Below are 19,327 nucleotides of genomic sequence, written 5' to 3' on the forward strand. Positions count from 1 at the left end.
GAAAGCATTGTGAAAGTAAAATGTCCATCACTAGTGCAACATTGCAATAAACTGAAATGAAAATTATTTCATTCTTTCTAGTATTGTACGGAACATATTCGTAGGATCTACAGTTTGATTATAAGAATTTATTGAATTACAATATATTATTTTATTGAATAAGAAATTAAAAATCAATGACAAGCTATTCAACAAATTTAATGATGGATGTGATTGAAGACCTTAATGATCACTTTTGAATTTTTCATTCCTCAATTTATCATTCAACTTATAGCGGATGAATATGTCTGTTGAAAAAGTATTGGCAATAATCTGTTATGGCCATGTCCAAATATACGAGTATAATATGCAATTTTAATCATTTTTCCTGATGACATTATTTCATGATTCATCTATATTTTCCATACTTTCCTCAAGGTATCGTTTTTTATTGCACACAAATTTGGAAGTTTTCTGTTGTGTTCCTTCTTTGTACAAGAAATTGCTCATGAATTATTACTTCTAACCTTGAAGCACACTCATTTCTCCATGTGCTTTATGCGCCTTTCTCATTTTTTATTATTCATCCAGTGTTCGTAAATATGTCGGTTGAAAAGAAATGTTGGCAATAATCTGTTATGGCCATGTCCAAACATACAAAGAAAATTTAAGATCTTTTTGGTAGGCTGAAAAGTTGAGCAGCGATGTTATTTTTAATAATGAGCCATTGTCCACTGCACCTTAGTATTCAAGGACGTGTAACCTATACTACCGTTCTCAATTTTTTCAACCTTCCATTTCATTACGCTCTTACTTTCATTGATTTTCTTTTCACTGTCCATTCTTTCATTCTAAGTTCTTTTTTAAAGGTACCATAGAAAATTTGTACTGGGACTAACATGGTTTTCCTATCACCGAAGTTTTGCGTTTGTTTCCAAAATGTGTTTGTAATTCTTCTTCTTTAAGTACCTTCTCCATTATAGAGGTTGGCTACCATCATGGCAATTCTAACTTTGTTAAGTGCTGCTTAGAAGAGCTCCCGTGACATGCAGTTGAATGCTTCTCTCAGTCTGCAATATTAATGTTAATTACTAACATACAACTCTTATTACTGGGTATTTTTTATTCAATTTGAACAGACACTTCAAGATCATCAAGTCCTCCGTCCGAAAACACTCTTAAAATCTCATTTCTGGAAATAAAATCATATTCAAAATTAGGTCTATGTTACATTCGGCCACCATGGATGCTCGCGCGGCCATCAGTCTTGCCACCAAGCGGAGCAAACATTTGTATGGCAATAAAATTCAAAATCATTATATTTCAACCAATCAAAGATCTAGTATATGGTAGTGATGGGCTGAGTGTTTGCGATTTTGGAAGCGTAATGTTACATGCTCCATATTATTCAGTGAGGCTACTCTTAGTCTCTTCACCAACTGATGGATAAAAAAAGTCGGAGCTTTTGGTGGTGCTTTTGCTAGTGCTTCCAAAACGAAGTGTGACATGCTCCCATTTGATTCTATGATATCGCTTGGTGGCTGAGTGTGCTATTGATTGTCAAAATAAAACCAAATGAAAATATCTGGGGACGTTCATAGTACTGAATCATCCATTTTTTCATCAATGGTCCTTCACGTTAGAAATTTCTAGACAAAGTTGATATTATTCAGTTGATTGATGATAGTGGAAAAATGCCAAAAATTTCAACAATTGAGTGTTGATTGATGCTGATAATATACAAGTTTGATAACCCATCACTTTATTCTTATGACTTGGTGAAATATAACCAATTCAAGTTTATTCTTGAAATCACAAGATAACAATTAAAGAATGAATGACCTGATTCATGTAACCTTATTAATATTACTTTGTATTCTCTCTCAAATTATGTAGTCTCATATAGCTTATCTTCAAATTATGAAGAATAATTTTTTCTACTGGTCAATCAATCGATTGAGTAATGCCTTGATAAGAAATAGTATCCGAAATATTTCTGATTATGTGTTATTTTCCTCCAATTTTTTTCTCATGTGACATTCATTTCTGTTTACTGGACTATCACAGTAAACTACACTTTATTACTATGTATATAGTTTACTGTATACTTTATAGTTATAACGTGTAGATCATTCATAAAATTTTCATGATACAATACTAAATTGGAATGTAAGTAATCGGTTTTCCAGCGATAGTTGAGGTTAAGAAGACTATTTTCAAATTGTTTAAGATACTGCGTACCATTTCTATTTATTTCAACTTTTATCAAATTTTAACTTTTGGGAAATTGATTTATTGTTTATTCAGTAACGGCTAGAAGAGGTTCATGAGAATCGGTGGTTGATGAGTTTCCTAGTTTAGAGAACCGTTAAAAACAGATTGACTATTGAACCGAGATTCCTTCCATGAAAAAGCACTCAAATCTGTTTTCTATGATTTAGTGGGTTGGACCGTTTTTATTTCTTCCTCTCTCCTCGCCGGTGATTCTCTAGTTCTTGCATTGGAAATGGAGCAAAAGCGGATACTGCTCGTGGCTTGGGTGGTTCTGTTGCTGACTAGAGTAAAACAATAGCGCCATCACCATTCATCGTGTTTGCCCCGCGGAAAGATTTACACACCACGTGCTCAAAATAAAGGCGTAGGAGTACAGTTAGTTGGCGAGGAGGAGGTGGAGGAGGAGCTCTTTTGACAGAAGGAAACAGACGCTGGTTTCACTGAAATTGGAAAATGCTTTCAGCGTGTTTCTTTCATCTAAAATGAGTCATGGTGGAAATAGGATTGAAAAATGAGAAAACTAACTCAATGAAAATATTCTCTATTTTTGAGAAAATTATATCTATTTCTCAATATCAGTTACCCACTTGATCAAAATTAATGTAGCATAAAAATATCAAAACCTGTTAAAATCTGCTCGGTTGATACTAAATATTGGTTCATTATAACTAATTATGTTTAATGTCAAAGCTTCAAAACTATAAGAAAGTAAATTATTGATTTTGGATTTGGATTCCCATCCAAGCAAATTATTGTTATTTAATTTTTCAATCACTCCGGTTCTTGGGTGATTTATGAGCTTGTTCAATTTGTAAAGAATTTGAGCAGGGAAAAGAGAAGGCCTACCAGATATGCGGATCTTCCATTGGTATTTCCACCTTTGATATGGAAAATATTATGTACTTCCGCTTATAAAACTAGCAGTTTTTGACATTTTGGTACTTCTTTCTTTTGGTATTTTTTCTTTTGAACTTTATAATGTTACCTGCGTTTCTTTTACAACAAAACCATCCAAAACTCTTCAATTGCATTCTTCATTAATATAAGCTTCAGCCTTCTACCTTTATAGTATGTGAATATCAGCTAAAGCTGAATGAGCGCATTGATCTATGCGAATATAGAATGTATACCAAACAGTGTTGAGAAACTTCAGCAATCTTTATACTTCAAGTAGGTGACAGAATGCTTTGCTCAAAGCTGTCCATCCATTATTGGGGTTTATTACTTGTATTCAGCATAAATGAAAATAATCAATTCACCTCAAACCGGAAATCCGGTATTCAAGTACAGGACAATGCTATTGAATTCTCGTTGGTAAGAAATCAAATTTGTAGTGAAAGTCGATGTGCTCGTACAACAGAATACAGAATTTGTGAAATTTATGTATGTTTGAAGGGCGGTTTGAATTGCTTTCACTCATATCCACAAGCTTTGTCCATATCAGCGCTGCTTTCTTTGCCAGATAAGAAGGACAGAGGACATTTGGATTGTGAGTCACCCGATGGATGAGTTGACCATATCTACGCAATCTTCTCTTCCCACAACGTAGCCTACTCCTTGTCGTCACTCTGACTTATTCACATTATGAAACATCTCTAAAACCAAACGCTTTCTCCCTGGACTAATAGTTTCCAATTCCAACGCCTCTACCCATAAATAATCCAGAAAGCATCTTGCGTTGTGAAGTGGGTGGTAGACTGTACGGGAGGAGGCTTTCCAGTAAACAACGGTAACATAACATAACCTCAACCTGGCACTCATTGTGGAGAGCGTCCAAATTTATTATTGGAAGTGTGAATGAATTCCATTATCATAAATTAACCAGCTATGCCGTAAACTCGCGGCGCTTCACTCTCTTACTTTCGATTCAATGAGAGCTCCTTCTTTTTCCACAATTATTCAACACGTGGCTCGAGAAATCTTATATTCTCTGATATTGTGGACGAGTCCTACACAAACTAGAAGCTGTGATGAGGTGAATTATTATGTTGAAACCCGTTTGCTAGTTTCTTATCTCTGATATCGTAAATCTCATCTGAACGTTGTAGACGTGAACAGGATGATAATGTTGTTATTTAGGAAATGCTAAAACTCCGTCAAATGCACCGGGAAAACTCAAAACTAGGTTCTTTTGATTGTGCAATGTTGTTGATTAACTCTTCTAATCAACACATCTTGAATTAAGCCCTGCACACATCGATTTTTGTTCTTACGATATTCTGCCGTCCTTATGCTGTTATTAGATTAAAAAATGTATTTCTTATTTTTAAAACTCGTGGCTGGAGACCAAGGCTTCTTTTTCCAGTCACGCCAAAAACTATTGTATTTTAATGATTATATTATTTGTAAAAATATTTCTTGTATTTGGCTATCAATTATAATATTATTCTATCAGATTAAACGGAACTTGCCAAACATCATCTGTTTGAAATCATCTGTATAATCTAATAGAATTTATAATGACGGCAAAATATCGTACAAACAAAAATTGATGTATGTGTAGCTAGCCTTCGTGAGTGAAATGTGTCTCTATCCTGAGTCATTGTCAAAGCTTCAATAATTTCCTGATCAGCGTTGTAATGGAGAGGAAACTTGATTACCATACTTTTCCTATATTTACCAAATTTTTAGTTGAATTATATTATGATGTAAGACAATGAAAGTTTAGAAAGGAAGGAAGCATTGTGACGATGAAAGTCTAAAATGTGTACTTAGATTTTGACCATTTATTGATGTTTTAAACATTAATTTCAAGCATCTAATAATAAAATTTTTTGCCAAACAGAGAAGTTTTCTCTCAACCATGACATTCACTCTATTGTGAGATTCACTTAAAACTGTCAGCTTTCCTTATAAATTAGATTAAAGCTTCCAATGAACTAATGCTGACAGTTTGAAGTGAAATTCAGCATTGCCAAGAGAATAAAAGCAAGTTTCCAATGACCTAATTCTGTCTGTTTAAGGCTGTGCAAAGTTTCTTCTGGTGATTTTTTTCAAAGTTTTTCGATTTATGTATCATCAAGCTATCAAAATGGAATAGTTTTCTCAGAAAAACATTTTTTCCCGATTAATTTTTGAGATATGAGCGCCTAAAGTTTAAATTTTTGAGAACATTTCAAATTCTGTAAGAGTTGAATCCGATTTGGAGGATAAATTCTTCACGGTATTGTTGATTGAATAAAACAAAAATCTTTTGAATATATCAATTTCTGAGAAAGTCATTCAATTTACCAAAAATAACTCAACTAAAAGTTATTTTACAAATCGAAAAACTTTGAAAAATATCACCAGTAGAAAGTCTATGTTTAGCCTTTGCACAGCCTTAAAGTGAATCTCACTTTACTAGCTGTGTATTAGTCGCGTAATTAATTATTCTGCAATTCAATGAGGGTGGTCTGAATCATTTCAGATTAAGGTGAACTGATCACTTGAAGATAACTGGAAATTCAAATTAGTGAAGAATCTGAACCCTTTCTTGATTATAGACGACGACTCTACTCTTTGAGTTGTAAAATAAGCTCTTGGGAATCTAAAATAAACGCGTTCGGATGCTGAAACGATCGATAGAATTGCGTGGGTTTTGAGCTGATTCGTTGACAGGAGGGTTCGTAGTTCGTATGTACTGTTTGTGCGTGCTGATAACTCAGGATTATAAAAATATGACGGTCCATTAGAATCAGATTGCTTTAGAATCTGATCGACACGCACATTGCCCAATCCTGAGCTTTGAATACACTTTGTCAGCATCGTCGAATTTCGTGCACGGAATAGTCTTGAATAATGCAGCAGTAGCTGGCTGATCGCTGCTCTGATAACAGGTTCATTGAGCTGTGATCAAAAATCTCTTCGAAAAATATTCACTACTTCACTTCACTTTAAACTCAACGATTCAATTGCTACTGACTTGACGTTGCTAGTGGTTAATGTATCTCCGATTTATGTTTAATAGAAATTCAGGACTGCAGAACATTGAGATCTGACAATTGTAATAAAGCGCACACAAGCACACAAGACAAGCATTAAACGGCATGCATTTATCAATGCAGTATAGCAAAAATAAAATATAATTTATGCATAATAACAATGAAATACGGTATATAAAGTTTGAAAAATATAAACTAAAATATAGACTAAATATAAATAATGGTTGCGTTTTCATTACAGTTAGCCGTTTCCGTTCTATTACATTTTTGAATTTTCATGAAACTGGTTCCTAATAGTTTATCATGTCATCGCTCTACATCAAAACTTGCAGTTTTTTCTTCTAAACGAAATTTATGATCATCAACTCTACTTTCTTCTAATAGAATTGGAAGATAAGCTTTCAAAAATGATATGTATAAGTTTCTTGTTGAAAGAAGTTTTCATAGTGGAAATTAATTTTTATGTGACAATCATGTATGATATCATATAGGCTATATCTATATTTTTATGTACAGTATTTTGTTAAATATTGAAGAGATTATTTTTTGTACTTGACAATGTTCAATTGTATAGTTGTGATCCATGACTGTACTGTATTGAGCAAATAAAAAATATTCTATTCTATTCAAACATAATGGAAGCATGAATGGGAAATTTTAAAATAAGAACTATTTTATAGAAACTTCGATAGATAGCAGGAGCCTAGTACAGTAGTACTCTCTTGAAACAAATACAATTTTTTACGCTCAATCCTGAGTTTTCTTTACATCATCAGAGTCAATCAAAGTGTTTATGGAGATCAGCAGACCTGTACAGTTTGAATTAAAACTCTTAAAAGTATAACTGTTACAAAAAAAATATATTTTTTTATTATATAATGTTCATTTTGGAGTAATTTATATTTTGAATAACTATTTCTTACGTTTTGGAGAAACAGAAACTCTTCTAATGAATTCGATACTGAATACTATATTCTGCTCTTGAGAGACCTTTGTATTCATTCGCTGTGAGCAGACTGAAGTTCATGTTGTACCGAATCGTAATCTTGAACCCGTTCAGATGATTGCGAGTCGTGAACATTATAACGAAGTGTGATGCTCGATGCAACTGATCCGAGAGCCGTAGATTGTAAGTAAAAGCCGGATGCTGGGATGTTGGGATGCTGGCAGCACTCGCCCTGACCGGAATTTCGGTTCAAGACAAAAGAAGTGAGATTGTGCCGGGCGACAGCCAGTCTACATTATTTGCGGACCCCTTCTCTTCAAATCGTAAGTCTAGTGAGCATCCAGCAACAGCAACGACTAATGGCTTTCAACGGAGCGGGGTGGTTTTGTGCTCGTGCTTCAGCCAGTTCACTGCCCCATTTATGTGCAGCAGACACGAATTTTACGAGCTTGCCCAAATCCTGATGCTCACCCTTCGGCCCCTGACTCATGCTTGTTTTTCAATAAAATTCGACCCACTTTCTCTGTAACGCACCGTGAGTTATGCAAGTCGACTGCAGCTGCATGCTGCATCTCTACCTCGAATATTCCAAATGCGTTCGGCTTTCAATTTTATAACTCCACACCACTAGCAGTGCTTACAAAACATGAAATGTGGTGATATATTTATATTTTTCAAGCTATGTTTCACCACTCGACTGAATTGTACCATATTTTAATGCTTCACTATATTTTGTGCAAAGGTTTATAGGAGTTTTACGATCTAATAAATTGAGAGGCTGTTGAATTTTTCACTTTTTGTCTGTGCACTGAGCTTAAACAGAATCATGAGCTTTGCCATCTTGGGTTTCACTTTTCATGGCCATATTGTCATTTTTGGGCTAAAATTCAAAATACAGTGAATTGAATATAAAATGTTTAATACTGTATTGAAAATATAAAATGTATTGAATATTTCACTGTATTGAAAATACAGTGAAATACAGGGTTTGAATTATTTCCAATCCTGCTTATAATGTTCTTTTAATCTTCATGATTTATCGATTAAAAATATCTATTTAAACTTAAGCCACTTATTTTGTGAAATAGAATTCTGTTCTTTCAATCTTCATGATTTATCGATTAAAAATATCTATTCAAACTTGAGCCACTTATTTTGTGAAACTTCCATGAATCATTTTGTTAGTAGTGGACAAATAAACTATGACAAAGAATGTGATATTGTTTATGATATAGCCTTTGGCAAGATTTAGATGAATGTGAGTTAATTTTATCGGCAAAAATATTACTATAATATATATATATACTTTCAATAATATTCAAAATTTAGGATCTGGTTTTTACATTTCCATATTAATATTATCTGGATATTAGAAATGTGTTGTTGCTTTATTTGGAGTGTGTGAATGAATAGGCATAGAAGTTCATTACATTCATTCAGGATCTGATTAATTGAAAGTTCAGTGATGTTGCAGAGTTCATTGCTCTACTTCTGTATACTTGGGGCTGTTCTATTGTTTTCATTTTGAGGCCGATTAATAATACTTCTAAACAATTGAATATGAGATCTAGCATTTAAAATGAAAGCGAGACCTTTGTTTGATTTTTTTATTAATGAGTTCTACATTTCTGAATGAAAACTAATGTGGATAAACGTTAATCAGTTTTCACTTAGGGTTTTTATTGGAATGTTATTTATACTATTTTTATATTTGATCATTCAATCGATTAATTTTCTCTATAGTCAGGATGATTAAGGACTAGGCCATCCATCCGAAGAAATAACAGCGTTGCCAAAAAAAATGCGACTAGCTTGAATTTCAAATCTAATCATAGATTATCTATAAATAGATAAAATTATAAATCTAAACATATCAAAAAAGTATTGAGGACATTCTCATATTCTGTGCAATATATTTGACATCGGCTATTGGAGAAATGATCATTCCTGTTGATGTTGAATACCGCAACACAGACAACTTCACCACAACGTTGAAAAATGCTTTTGATATCGACATATAGTAGGAGATTGTGAAAAATTTATGTACTTACAAAAATATTCAAGAAGATAATGCATGCAAGCTTTAGAAGTTGATGTTTTCAGTTATTTTTAAGATGATGAATTCTTTGTAAGTGCTGTATTACAGTAGCGTCCATCTCTTCTCAGACCATTCTACTCAATTAATTGATAGCATTTATCACAAGTCTTGAATATGATTGTCCTTTCCCACAATCACATGGTTCACTGCAAATACTTTCTCCCTTGTTCCCAGACTATTTCTTCACATGGAACAATACTCTTGACACGGTGAAGTAACATGCTTATTGACCTCAAACCAGGAACAATGTGAGGAGAATCTCATTGATCTCACATAAATAATTTAAGCGTAATTAAATCGTGTAATTGTTCCCAAGAACAATTATTTTAATGGTGTGTCGTATCTAGGAATGAACTAGCCGTTAGATACAAAGGGATGAGAATTTTTCAAGCTATAAAAGAAAGTTTGGATCATAAATGCTTTTATGAAGTTCTTATTGCAGTATACTGTATCCTCCAATACTGTTTCATCAGTCTGATATAATACTCGAAATATTTTATGGCTCATTATTCAATGAAAATGGAATACAGTATTGATGCAAGAATATTTACATGAATTACAGCATAATCTAATTTATTAAAAATCACAGTGAAAGCTGGACAATAAAAATAAAATTAATAAGTCACAGCAATTTTGTTGATGCTTCTAAAATTGTCGGTTGAATTTCACTAGAGGTAGATCAGTAACAGACAACAATAGACTACAATATAAGTATTTTTCACTGTGTTCATAAACAACAATGATTATTCATCGTTTTGTAGCTGTAATTGAGCACGTGTCATTACAGGCTACTTATGACTCATAAGACGGTGTTTATAGCTTTTCATATTCATAATGCCAAGAAATTCTTGAAGATGAGTAGACGTTTATTTTTATTTCTGTACCGTATTAAACTTTTCAAATCCTATTACATATTACAGTACATCAATAATATGACTAAAATTCGACACTGGCATTGAGAGGAGTACACTCCAAAACTCCAGAAACACTGAAATTAATTCTATTCACTCATTCGTGTTTTGAAAACAAAAATTGAATGACATATTTCTGACTGAAAAAGATGATTTTTTTTATTTATACAGAGACAAAAACACAATAAAATGATTGGAAATGGAAAAACAGGCGTTTAGCCCTTACTATTCCATTCCCGAATTTTGATTGAAAATTCAATACCAATCCACTAACCATATCTATACCCTATACCAAATCTACTCTACCATACCACTACCTATCCATTTCAATACTAATATTGTAAAAACAATATTAGGAGAGGTGACTTGATTTCACAGTTGAGATAGTTTTAGTTTGAATATTTATTTAGTATCAATTCATCTGCTTTGATGTAGTGATAGTGTCTGTCAACGTGACAAAAAATCGTGCATCTTGTGATCTGAAAAGTTGAATAGTTCAGAATCAATCACGATTTGAATATTCAAGGAAGTCATGCATGAAATTGGCGCACGATATCTTTGGTTGACGTTACTCACGCCAGACGTCATTATATGCTCTAGTAATAGAGCAATCCAATTCAACCTCTTAATTTCTTCTAATCTTCACTGATCATTCGTTAGCACAATGAAACACTTGAAAAAAGCTTTGAAATTAGTCCCTAGCAAAGCATTGAAAACGTCCCATATCTCTTATCATATATATTAAATTTATTAACACTTATTGTTTGTTATTTTTGACTAATTGTCTTAATAATTTATTCATCACATCAGTTGAAAACGTTATTAAATTAAGAGAAATTCATTCATTCATAGAAACATTAGTATTACAGGTACAAAAGAGGGTTCACTGTATACTTTATTGTAGTAATTTACACTTTGTACATAGAATCTGTAAAAACTTTCTTTTCTCTGTTACATTAATGGTCCATTTATGTAACAGAAGCTTGTGAACCCATTATGAAGAGAATCATATTTATGATTATAATATAATATTCATAATTATCTACTCTTCATCCATTTATTCCCTGTTCTCTGTTTCAGGTAATAATCCAGACTGATCGGGCATTGAAGCTAAACTAAGCTGTGGTTAACTGCTAGGCTGAGTTGACAAAGGTAGTCAAATTGATTGGTAAGGATTATTTCCCGTAATCGTTATTCACGATGTATCACAATACAATGTATTGCATCATTGTGGCATTGCAATGTATTGAAATACAATTCTCTTCGTTTATCATTGTTAGTGGACTTGTTGGATTGTAGAGTAGCACATTTATCATCCTATAATGAAATTTATTCTCCAATGTTCCAAATACATACAGGTCTATTTTACCTCTAATAATAGTGATATTGTACAAGTATGATAATATTCACCACTTTTATTACTCACTGTACGTTTTCATAAGCACTCTGCAGAGTCTTGTCTAGAGTAGCACGAATAAGCAGCCATCCTATTTATTTGGGCTACTCTGTGTAGTGCTCGTAGCTCGTAATACAGCTCTGACTACAAATCATAATCTATTTCGAATTCCATGGCGCAAAAGTCGGTTTGCATCCGAACACCCTAGCCTCCCAAACCAGCTGCTGTGAATGAGATGCGATATTATAGGCAGAGATGGGCAGTAAACAGCCGGCATAACATAACGGGTTATTGGGAAGACTTCTTCCAAGTCAAGGCCAGGTCATCAGGCAGGGTAGGGTCAGTGTTATATGGGTCACTCACACCTCGCCGGACGCCGGTAATAATTGCCATTACTGTCTTATGTGTGCTGCTATTACGTATGTAAATTTGCTAGCTGTTCTGAACAGAATGCTTCAAATCTTTTTGAGTAACTCAATTTTTTACTTTCCTTGCCCTATTACCATAGGTAAGGAAAGTATTGTTTTCCGAAAAAAATTAAGGTACCCCAATTTCTAAATTTCTTTACGTTTCAAGGTCCCTGAGTCCGAAAAAGTGGTTTTTGGGTATTGGTATTGTAATGTATTCAGTACTCTATGTGTTCTCTTGGCCTTCGATGCTCGAGGCTCTGTTTGTGTGTGTGCCTTGCAATGGCGATCACTTGATGTGTTTCCTAACAATTGTAACAGTTGAATATACTTACTATCAATTATATCATGAAGTTTATTTCTTTATCAATACCTGAAGTGAATACTTTACAGGTCTGTATGTGTGTGTGTGTGTGTGTGTGTGTGTGTGTGTGTGTGTGTGTGTGTGTGTATGAGTGTATGTGCGTCTGTGTACACGATATCTCATCTCCCAGTTAACGGAATGACTTGAAATTTGGAACGTAAGGTCCTTACACTATAAGGATCCGACACCATCAATTTCGATCAAATGCAATCCAAGATGGCGGCTAAAATGGCGAAAATGTTATCAAAAACAGGGTTTTTTGCGATTCTCTCGAAAACGACTCCAACAATTTTGATCAAATTTATACCTGGAATAGTCATTGATAAGCTCTATCAACTGCAACAAGTCCTATATCTGTAAAAATTTCAGGAGCTTTGCCCCATCTATGCAAAGTTTGATTTTAGATTCTCAATTATCAGCCTTCATATACAATTTAAACAAAAAAATTCAAGTGGAAAAGATTGAGCATGAAAATCTCTGCAATTAATGTCCAGTAACATTTCCACCTAGAATTGAAAATAAGCTTGAAATCCGAGAAAATGTGATTATTAAATTGCAAACTGTTGGCAACTGTTGGTTCTATTAAATCATTCACTACGAAGAGATAGCAGACCTCGTGTGTTTCCTGCGTTATTGACCTATCACCAGCTGTCTCATATCTTTGAATAGTAGACTTGAGATGCGCGAGTACACTAGCGTCAGGTGATCAATTTTCATAACGGCAAGGAAAGTTGTGTGAGTGCGCCACACCAGATTTTTCTAGGTTGTCTTTGTGGGACTATCCTAGTTATAATGAATTACTTGAATTATGTAGAAACTAATAGAATACATTGAATTGTGTTGATCCATTTGTGATTACAGTAATTCAATTTGTGGTCATATCCTAGTTCATGGCTATAAGTAATTTCCCCAAAATACCTTCATTTTCATTTTTTACCATCAGCGTAGAAACTTAACGAGTTGCTATGAGTAGCCAGCTTAATTCCTTGGTTGTGTGTCGCTTCTCACAGCGACTTAACTTCTGATTTATCTTTTTAGATTGCTGAGGAAATTTAGCTACTTCATTTAAATAACACTCTGTCCGTAGAGAATTTGCTATGATTTAGCATTCATGAAAATTTACAATTAGATTTCACACATGGGTCTTCATATAAAGTTTGAAAATAAAATCGTTTTTGTTTCATGATATTTCTTGAGCCTCCCATAACAGCTCATTCATGAGCTATTGATGTACATATTTCCACTCATTCTTTACATGACCAAAGGGTTAGTTCCACTCAAGGATAGTATATAGCTATGTAGGATAGTCTATATACTATTCTTGAGTTCCACCTGCCTCGTTGTGTTGTGAAGTACTGTAGCAGCAAGTTACTTGAGATTCCCTGATTGCTCTTTTCTCATAGTTACGTTGAATTATTCTCCTTGAAACTACGTTTAAGTATTCTCCTTAAGACTACGCTTAATTATTCTCCTATAATTTAAAACTGTCGTTAAACGAATTTACTTTAACTCAATTCGTTTATTCCATATTTAAATTTGAACTACAGATTATAAAATACAAGTAAAACGTTTGTTGTTTCCCTACATTCACTTTTGATACTAAATTATCGTGTATATATCTGAAAATCCTACTTTATGATGTACAATCGTACGTACTTTTTATAAATTAAAAAGAGGTGTATGACCTTTTGATCTTGAAGAAAGAAAGACAATAAAACTTATTCGTTTGAAAAGCTGATTCCATGAGTATTATTCCTGTGATTAATTAGCGTCTCCCATAATATCAATCTTTTGTTGATAATACAGAGTGACCATGAGAAACATTTACATTTTAGAAATGAAAATCAATATTAATTTTTTAAGATATTATTTATTCATCTTGAGTAAAATTGTTGGGAGTATATGCTATTTACTTTTTGTAGAGAAAATTATGTCAGGAAGGTGACGTCCTTCTTCACTGAAGCAATTTTCTATTCTGTTCACGCTCCTTCAAGTGTATCCTCAGTGATCTACGCCATCTCAGTACGTATCGCCGCTTTCAAGTCACTTAAAGTACGGGGTTTATGTCGATAAACTTGCTCTCTCAAATGTCCCCACAAATAAAAATTACATTAGATGACTTGAAAGCGGTGATACGTACTGAGGTGCTTTTCATCACTGAGAAAACACTGGCACGAGTGTGGAAGAGCTTCCTGGACAGAATAGAAAAATGGCCCATATGAATAAAACCAGAGCAAATGCTCATGAGCAAAAGCATTGAGCATAAGGTTTTGCTCATGAGCAAAAGGTAGAAGCAAAAGCATTTGCTCATTTTGATATGAATAAGCTTTACCTTATACTCTTACCTTATGCTCCTGAACTCTGGAGCAAATGCTCACGTATTTTAAAGATTTTTCATCAGCTGATTCGCTTTTTTAGCCTTATTTGTATTTATAGCTCACGGAAGCGCTAAATATGCAAACAGGGGGCACCGCTTGTGTTTGCGTTGTCTGCTCTGTTTTCTATATTTATGAATACAGTTTTAGGTTAGTTGAGTTTAGAATTTTGAAATAATAACGTGAAAAAATGTCATCTCTATAATAATCTTCAGCATATTCTTATAATATCAATAGCTTTCTTATAATCGTCTACACTCTCATATTCTTAAATGCCTATTTCCTTTTTCGTGATGGCTATCTTTATAACAGGTAGCTTTTGTACTATTATTCTTTTGTAGGAATAATGGTGATATATATCATGGTTGAATCTAAAAAGAGTTTTATATAGTTCTACACTATTGGTTGTGATAGTATCTGGTATAGTTTTCTCTTCCTCATACGAATTAGTTGAGCCATTCTACTATGAGCAAAAGGTGATAAGCTGCTCTAGACTAGACTCACCTTTTTTAAGCATTGCTGTGCTGGAGCTTCCAGCTAAGTTGCAAAAGGTAAAGCTAAATTATATGTTTGTATGCATGGCATTCAACACTGAACTAGAGGTGCAAACATATTATGGTGTACACGTTTACAGCAGCAGAGAAACACAAGAAAGAAAGGAAGCTCTTAATCTTGAAACATGTTTCCGAATTACAGTACAGTAATTCTATATTTGCAGTACACTTTGTGTAGTGTATTGCTTATACAATCTGTATTATATTCATGCTGTTTGTACATATTTATTACAGCAAATGAATATACTTTTAAAGTCGATGTAAGTTATAAATTAAGTTCAACTACATCATAGATAATGAAGGAAAGAGTAGACTACTCGAAATTCACTGAAAATAGCAAAATGTAAAGGAGCTGCGAGACGCCAAAAAGAAGCCTCCGCAGGCTCTAACATTTAATAATAATACTTCAAATAAATAATCTTGATGATTGATGACCAGGACTACTCCACAAGAAAATATTCACTGAGAAATAAAGAGCATTAACTTGTTAGAAATCTCCGTTGAAAATGAAAGCATTCCATAACAGAAGTATATTTTAGAAACGGTTTTCAATAAAATTCTAACAACTCCTTTCTAATTTTTTCTATTTAATTCTTTAAAACAAGAAGGAAAAGTTGCTGTGTAAAGTGCGCAGATTGCGTAGGTAACTTTCAAAATATCCTAAATAGAAGTTTATTGTCCATGACCAAGTATTGCAATCACGAAAGTAGCCGCAACAAAAACAGAGCAGCGAGTAGCGCCTGACAAGGTACAGCACTTTACTGATAGTATTATCGGCCTGAGAATGGACAACCAACTACACCGAAACCGTTTTTGTCTTTGTTACCAGATAGTTGTTTGATGAAAGCGCAGATCAGGTGGCAATCAATCACCGCAGAGGAATGAGGATGTAAGGACGGAGCTAATTGTATAAATAAATGCAACTAAAAAGCAACTGTAATGCAACTTGTGTCGGTACTTGATTGCCGGTCACGGTCTATTTGAAAATTCGAGACCGGTTTCCTTCGTTCTTCGATTTGTCAGCTATACAAATAACATCCGTCTTTTGCTGTATTGGTCTCTCCCAAAACAAAGAGGACCCATTCAATCAGAACATTTCTTTTTGCTGATTGACAGCCGTGGTGAGGTCCGCTGAATTAATTGAAATCCGCTCGCTGATGTCTCACGGTGTACCGAGCGGCACTTGGCTAGAACAAAAGAAGTGTTTAATGAGACTTTATGATGTCATCAGAAACTGGTGGTATTGAAGTGAATGATTTCGTGATGTACTGAATTGGTTGATGCTATTTGGTTTGAGGTGAATGTCACGAATTCATTATTCCAGAGCATATTCTGAAGGATGTCAATTCACAGTTGAGCAAGTCAAGTTAATTCAAACTCACTCAAACTTCATAATAACATAAATCCATATTATACAACAATCATTACTGCTATAACTGCTTTATCAAGTGGCATATCCACTTATGGTATTGAAATCATTAGACAAGTAATAACATTGTTGTAGGCTGCAAAGAATCTTCTACTGTAGCACGTTTTTACTTGAAATTCAACTAAATGTGTTCTCTTCCCTTGCTGTATCACATATTAATACACTGTTGGTTTAAGACCAACGCTGTCATTTTATTTGAAACATATGTCAAATGAAGCTAATCTGTTGTTTTTAGTCTCAACTACTGTACAATCCCCCCTTCTTCCATGGAATGGTTCCCTCCTTTCTTCAAAATGGAATTTGATATTATCTGTGCTCAAGAACAGAATAATAAAAACCAGTAGTCTGTCAAATGACTGACTTCATCTATCATATCTTGTCTTATGTACGGTTTTTTAGGGAAAAGTCATTTTTTTCTGTTTTGGAAGACTCCCAGAGCCACATGTTATGATTTGTTGAGACGGTAGTAGGAATCAAATAGTCGTTTCAAAAAAGTTATTAATATTTATAGCGGTGAGTCCATACAATTGATGTCTTTTAAAAACACCAAATTGCTCTATACTCAATGTATTCAAATTGTATTGAACAATAATTATTGTAAAGAGAATAAGAAGGGATAGGAAATTATAAGGTAATTATTTCTGAAAATGAATTGTTAAAACTGGCTCTTTTGGAGAAAATTAAGGTAATAATGGCTAGTTCCATTTAACTCTATCTGTAGAGATTAGATCATATCCATCCTTGACTTACATCTAACAATAAGAAAAATTGATTATTCATCACGTTTTTATACTCCAGACATGTCTGTTTTCCCTTCATATACAATTAATAAATTATAAAATTCAATCATCAGTGAAGCCAAGTTTTCTTAATTTGAAAATGTTCGTTTGAAAAAATATCTTTCAAGTCCAGTAAAATTCTGCTGCTCTGGAATCTATTTTCAGAATATTTTGGATCAGTAAATTCTGCTGCTCTGTAAACTATTTTCAGAATATTTTAGATCATTAAATACAGTGCTCTCGTATGATTTAACTCTCATTCTAAATTCGTCAGTAAAATTTCACGTAGGACACCATGAAATAAATAATAATAATTATACGTTATACTTGAAATCATCATGCTGATATTAAGGGAAATAATCTTGAATGTACAATACAGTGCCAGCTGAAGAATTTTAGAAATTTATGTTAGTCCTACATTTTTGATTACACCATTTAGGTCAATAATGACAAAAAATATAGAGATGATATCATCACTACTTGTATTTCATAATGATAGTACACTGTACTTGTGACATTTGCGGCTCCATTTTGATAAACAACATCCACTTGGCAATGTTGGTATCATTTAAGGTAACAACTTACCAAGTGAAAACCAGTTATGATAATGATGGTGCGCTTTGCTTTTGTTGTGTCAGGATTTGGATGCAGGAAAAGCCACCTCTGGGGGCGCCCGTTAGTTCATTCTGAACGCGGGTGCCAACAAAATACTAGATACCTTCACGCTTCCAAGCCAAAACAGCACCTCCAATTATTGGAAAACATAGATTCTTGAATAATTATTGCTTTCTTGGTCTTGCGGAAATAGTGAATGATTCCGGAGTATGTTATCTATTTTATGACCAAGGATAATCTGACATTCGGAGCTGGCTTTTCCTCAAACCATTCCTCTACCCAGTATATAATGAGCTATTCTGCTTCTATAAATGGTTGTGTTACAAACTAAATCCGATCTGTTGCAGGTTTGAAGTGACGAGAATTCATCATGTTTTGAATCGAATTCTTACTTTGTCTGTAATCGTTTAGAGGTTCTTTCATACAACTTAGTTGGTTTTGCCGTTGATGGGAATAAACATATGAATAAATAGATTATTTATTATAAACAGGAATAAATCATTTTGGTATCTTTGGTACAATAAGAAACAAAGCAAATAAAATACGTCTTTTTATTATCAACCAGATACAAACTGATACAACTTACGCTATATTTTCTCTATGGTACCACTTATTTTAAAAAGTGTTGTTCAATGCCGCACCTTTGGAACTTTTTCTACTAATATTTTAATTATCTTTTTGGTATTAATAAATCAGCAGTTAGTCCAGGCAACGAATGCTCAAATAAAGGTTTAGAGGGAAAAGTTTGGAACACAATTTTCAACTACACAGCTCTTAAAAGGATAGTAAGAGGATTAACATATCAAAAGTCCTCACCCCTACCTAGGGAAATGCGTAAAATAGTGAAAATATACATCAAATTGAAGAAAATTTGATGCTCTATCAGCTTATAATCAGCACGGATTTTTTCATCAATCGTTCAAAAATTACAAGGCCGAAAAGATGAAAAAACTGGAGGCAGAAGTGTTTTTTCAAAAAAAATCTCACTTTCTAGAGCGGATATCTCAGAAACCATGAGATATATGGACAAAATGTAAAGGACAAATTTGTTTGTAATTTTGTAAGCTTCAATTTTGCACCGAATACAAATGTTCATAAAATGCATCGTTTCCGAGATATATGCAAAAAATTTAATAATGGTACTTTCAAACCACCCCCACCCCTCAAGCACAGGGGGGTAGGGGTGAGGACTTTTGATATGTTAATCTTCTTACTATCCTTAAAAGAGCTGTGGAGTTGAAAATTGTGTTCCAAACTTTTCCCTCTATTATCTTTTG

General features: G+C 33.7%; 1 protein-coding gene across 5 annotated transcripts in view; it reads left to right on the forward strand.

Moving 5' to 3' along the window:
* LOC111051883 (CDC42 small effector protein homolog) overlaps positions 1-19,327 on the forward strand; it is a 72,247-nt gene that overhangs the window by 26,602 nt on the left and 26,318 nt on the right. For 2 of the 5 annotated variants that reach the window (XM_039427278.1, XM_022338473.2), the window contains one exon: positions 11,212-11,299. The exons of 1 other annotated variant lie outside the window; for it this stretch is intronic. The gene's annotated coding sequence lies outside the window, so the exon portion shown is untranslated. Of the gene's footprint in view, positions 1-11,211; positions 11,300-15,270; positions 15,276-19,327 lie in introns of those variants that run through there. 2 more of the 5 variants (XM_022338481.2, XM_039427280.1) reach the window with 2 other exon arrangements.

This window comes from Nilaparvata lugens, chromosome 4 (genome assembly GCF_014356525.2).
Source record: "Nilaparvata lugens isolate BPH chromosome 4, ASM1435652v1, whole genome shotgun sequence".
Lineage (NCBI taxonomy): Eukaryota > Metazoa > Arthropoda > Insecta > Hemiptera > Delphacidae > Nilaparvata > Nilaparvata lugens.